At 36.0% G+C, this 5,075-nt stretch overlaps 1 long non-coding RNA gene across 1 annotated transcript; it reads left to right on the top strand.

Annotated features, from left to right (window-relative positions):
- The first annotated feature begins 1,389 nt into the window (after positions 1-1,389).
- On the top strand, positions 1,390-4,442 carry LOC114281637 (uncharacterized). Its single transcript, XR_003635968.2, has 2 exons — positions 1,390-2,047; positions 3,699-4,442. It is a non-coding gene; the product is annotated as an uncharacterized LOC114281637 (long non-coding RNA).
- Positions 4,443-5,075: the final 633 nt, after the last annotated feature.

Here is a 5,075-nt window from a genome sequence, read left to right as displayed (position 1 = left end):
CTCTGTCCCAGTGTTGTGGTGTGACAATTTGTCTGCTCTCTCTCTGGCCTCTAACCCAATTTTCCATTCTCGGACCAAGCATATAGAAATTGATTATTATTTTGTTTGTGAGCAGGTCTCAACCATGCAGTTGCTCATCCGATATGTTTCTTCTTCTGACCAACTTCCTGATATCTTTACCAAACCATTACTTATGACTCGGTTTCTCTTCTTACAGTCCAAGGTTTTGGTTGGTCCTCTACCCTTTAGCTTGCAGGGGGCTGATAACTCTATTGGATCTACAGAGGCAGAGGCCAAGTCTAAGTCTAACCAGGTTGCTGCAGCTGTAGCTACGACTGGTGGGCATGCTGAGGCTAGTTCTGCAAACAAATGTAAAAGGTGTTCAAATGATCTTGCAGGTGTATCACAATACTATAGAGCCGCTATAACATATTAATTCTCTTATAACAAACACCAAGGGAGTTAGATATTAGTTAGATATTTTGTGTATAAGTAACTACCTTGATCATATAGATCTGTAATGAACTAAATATCAAATATAGATATTTTCTCTTTCTATTTCCTCTGTTCTCTAGTTCTGCTTCGTCATCGAGAAAAAAAAAATTACAAAATAGAAAAAAAAGAAAAAGAAAAACACACGCATTTTCATTTTTTTTTTTTTTTGTTTTGTTTCGTGAAACTTTTTTTAGATTTCTTCACAACGTCACCAAATGTTTCCCACATATGTGAGTAAAATTATTGGTGCTGAGGCAATGTTGAGACACTTTCAAAGATAAAATAAAAATAAAAAGCAATGTTGAGATATTTTGGTGACAAAAGACTAGGTCAGTCACCAATATCTTGTACATGATCTGAACTAAAAAAATATTTTACATGAGTGTCCTTAATTTTATTGTTTCTTTTGTTATTTCTTCTTATTAATTTTAATAAAATATTTTTTTTTCCAAGCAAAAGAAACTTTATAATTTATAGTTAAACCGTTGCAAATGAAAAACTTTTACAATGCAATTAGTTCTTCCTTCTTCAATTGCAAAAAAAGTGACTAAAACTATTTTTTTTTTTCCCATCAGAAAAAGAGTTTTATTAACTCAATTACAATATTCTCCAATTCTTCTTATCCATTTTGCAACATTCTCCAAATCATTCTTGATTCTTCTTTATTTTTTTCCCCTATAGTTTTCTAAATGTCAAAATAAAAATGTGGGCATCATTGTGACAAAATGATGCAGTTAATGTACTATTCAAATGGCATCAACATTGACCCTTTTTGTTTTTTGACCAGGGGGAGGGAGCACCCTAGAAATCAACCCCAGATCATGAGAAAGGCACAACTATTGCTTTTATCACAATACCATCGCCTTCGCTAGCCGTCATCATATACAACACGAATGTATTTTTGATAAAAAAGAGAGGGCAATTTCGTAATGTCAACAGTGATAGGGCTGTGATCCTCACCTAGGTTGGGAAAAGTTGTCTAGGTTACAAAACTCATGGGGTCCTCACCCAACTCAGCCTTTTACATTCTCTCTCCCCAAAACACACTCTTTGTTTTTTTGCACTTTTTTGCTATAAAAATGAGTAAGCATATCAATATTGCATATGGGTCTCCCCCCCTCTCTCTCTCTCTCTCTCTCTCTCTCTGTCCTATATTGGTTCAGGTTGTGGCATAAGAAGGTGGGGTGTTGAGCAAGATGGAGAAGCAGGGCACGTGCGTTACTAACTCATGTCCACATATTAGTGACCCCATTTTGCCTACACTTAGCAGTCGCTAAAGAGATTTTGCGACAATTTTTTACAATTGACCGATGCAAAAAGTTTTTTTTTTTTAAGTACTATAAGGCATATATCTTCATCACTTCCAGCAGTTATGGGCTGTCAACTAATATGCTTTTAGTACACCATAATGAGTTAGTACTTCATGTGCCCCTCTTCCCCATCATGACCACTCGACCTTAATCACCATTCGATAGCAAATTATTAGTTCGTTGGTTATCGTTGTTGAATCATTCAAAGCAGTTCATATATACCGGCAAAGCTTCATTTTCAGGTCAGTCATTGTACATAATTGTAGAAAAATTTGATGAACACTTCGTTAGGGTGTGTTAAAAATTCAAAGTGTATGATGATTATAAGGATAATGATCGAGAAAAAAATGTTAGGTCAATTTTACACGCATCCAGTGGTCCTAGATTATGGTTAGTGTGATTTTCAATGAAGGTGAGAGAACTATTGACTTAGTAAAATTAGACCTTTTTCGGGCATGCAGGATATGGTGATCATCTGCATCTTTCTATGCTATGCTCTCTCTATCTCTCTCAGTTTCAATAGAGATAAAACGCTATAGTGCCTAAGAAGAAAAAAAATTGTTTATTTAATGAGAGTCCAGATATAGGTTTTTATTTTATTTTGATAACTCGGTATCTATTCTTAGGGATCGACTAATCTGGAGACTAATCCCACTGTCCAAATAGTAGAACTGCAATAAACTTTGTTTGATGTATTGCTAAAGTAATTAGCTTTGATGCCACAGTTCAGTGTGTCAAGAAACTAAACATTGAGGGCATAATTTTAAATATCGGTATGGGTATGTATTTTATTAAAAATATAATCATATATAGGGCTGATATTAGATATTATCAATTAATATGTTAAAAAAAACATCAGTTTTGAAAGTTCAAACTGCCGATATATGTCGGCTGAGTTTCATAGGATTAATCCTTGGACTGTTGGGTCCTTAGTAAGTAACTGAGGGAATATCACTAATTTAAGATAGAAAATGGGAAACTTAAGTAACCACATTGGTGGCTAAGATATCATACTGTACAATTGAAAGCTCCAGAAGCTCCAAAATTTGGAGGACTTGTTGAGGAGCAGTGTTCCAATGCAATTTTATTTATTTATTTATTTATTAAGGCAAAGTATATCTGGCTAACATGTTATATATGAGTAATGTTAGGAATTTTAAATATTTTATCAAATATCTTGCATAGGTATGAGACTCACATGGTATGAGTCCTACAATCATGTAAGATATTTGATAGAATATTCAGTATAATATTTAGAATTCTTAATATTTTTCTACATATATATACTCAAAATGAAGTTTATATTATGAAATTTCCTAGATGCGTCTAAAAATTCATTTGGGATGTGGGTTGATTTTTTGACTTTTTAACTTTTTTTAACTTGGGACTAAAAGACCTCGTTTAGAATAGATTTTTTGACTTTTTTAAGAGAAAATGAAATATATATAATTTGAATGTAATATTTTATTTTATTAAGTTAAAAAATTTATTTACCTTTTTGTGTCTATTTTAACCGAAAAACTACCATTCAACTTACGCCAAACAAGGGTTAAATGTCACAAAAAGGATCAATACTTCAAGCAACGGGCCCCCATAAGTGGTTGTCAAAGGTTTTTTTTTATTCCACCTTTCACTCCCTCCAAAGATAAAGGCTTTAATTTGGATAACAATAGTAAAAGGTTTCAACAAAAGTTTATAGCTCATATTTATTTTGATTGTGACATAAAGCTCAAAATTGAAATATGAACCAAATTTAGTGAGGGTCACGTTATACCGAACTTAAATTTATATATTCAAGCATGTTCCGTAGCTCGAATTTTATTTGGTTTGAGTGACTTGACTGTCCAAAACGATGTCGTTTTGGATAATTTTTTTTTTTCTCTCTCTCTGTAGACGAAGAGAAAGAAGAAGAAGAAGGATGAGGAAGAGAGAAGAGGAGCTGAGAGAATGAGAGAACAAACAGAACAGAACATCATCATCATCTTCATCTGTACAACAACATCATCTTCATCAACAACACCCATAGGGATAGCAATTTAAACCTGGCCCGACGGGGACCCGCCTCCCCGACCCTGATTCGAGCGATTTTTTCTCAAAAAATACCCCTGAGGGGCCGGGAATGGTATTTAAAAATGAATCCCCGATCACTTTCGGGCGGGGAACGGTGATACGTTTTCCAGCCCCGTCCCCGGCCCGACCCCCGCCTCGCTTCTCCCCCCGAAATAAAATTACTACTTTACCCCTATGTATATATATATATACATATATATGCGTGTCTTGATCTTGGCAGAGCCACTTCGCTGCTGCGTGAGAAAAAGGGAGTGAGAGGAAGGGAAGGAAGGAAGGAGGGAGAGAGAGAGAGCCGATCCTCCACCGTCGCCGATCTCCTCCGCCGAGAGAAGAGAGCCGTCCTCTTGACAACGTCGATCTTCTCTACCTACTCCTTTGACGATCTGCTCCGCTGCCCTTCTCCGCCGACTCCTTCGCCGATCTCCTCTTCACAGCGTCGCCGATCTCTATCCCTCTCTCTTTCTCTATGTTATACACACACATATATATGTATACATATTACAGATTGAAGCTTAGATCTTGAGATCTATGATGAATTGATGATGATAATGTTGTTGATCTTCTTTTTTTTTTGTGGATCTGTTGGTTTTTTTTTCTTTGTTCTGTTCTGTTCCGTTTTTTTTTTTTTTTATGTTGTTGATGATGATACATGATGATGATGATGATATGTTGGTGTTAATCAATGATCTCTCTGTTTGTCCATGTTGATCTTCTTTTTTTTGATCCTCTAGCTTCAAAGCAGTTTTTTAAAAAAAAAGGGGTTGTTCGGGGTCAGGAAAACCCGATCCCTGGTAGGGGGGCGGGGGGTGGATATAGGCTCCCCGTCGGGGATTGGGGCTAGGGACGGAGGGATTTTCACCATCGGGGATCGAGGACAAGGAGTGTGATCCCCGGCCTTACCCTGCCCTGTTGCCATTCCTAAACACCCATCAACAACACATTTATCACCCATTACAGAACATCATCATCATCTTCATCAGTATAGCAACATCATCTTCATCAACAACACCCATCAACAAACATTTATCACCCATTTATCACCGATCAATAGATCTAGATCCACCAGAAGGAAAGATAAAAATATATATATATATCAACATCTTCATCAATACATCATCATCATCATCAACAACAACATCTTCACCAACATCAACATCATTTTCAGATCCAGATTCACTAGGAAAAAAAAGAAAAAGAAAA

The sequence above is a fragment of the Camellia sinensis genome, chromosome 10 (assembly GCF_055761805.1).
Source record: "Camellia sinensis isolate YWXY chromosome 10, ASM5576180v1, whole genome shotgun sequence".
In the NCBI taxonomy this organism is placed as follows: Eukaryota; Viridiplantae; Streptophyta; class Magnoliopsida; order Ericales; family Theaceae; genus Camellia; species Camellia sinensis.
The sequence above is the reverse complement of the archived record's forward strand: the minus strand, read 5'-3'. Positions and strand labels throughout refer to the sequence as shown.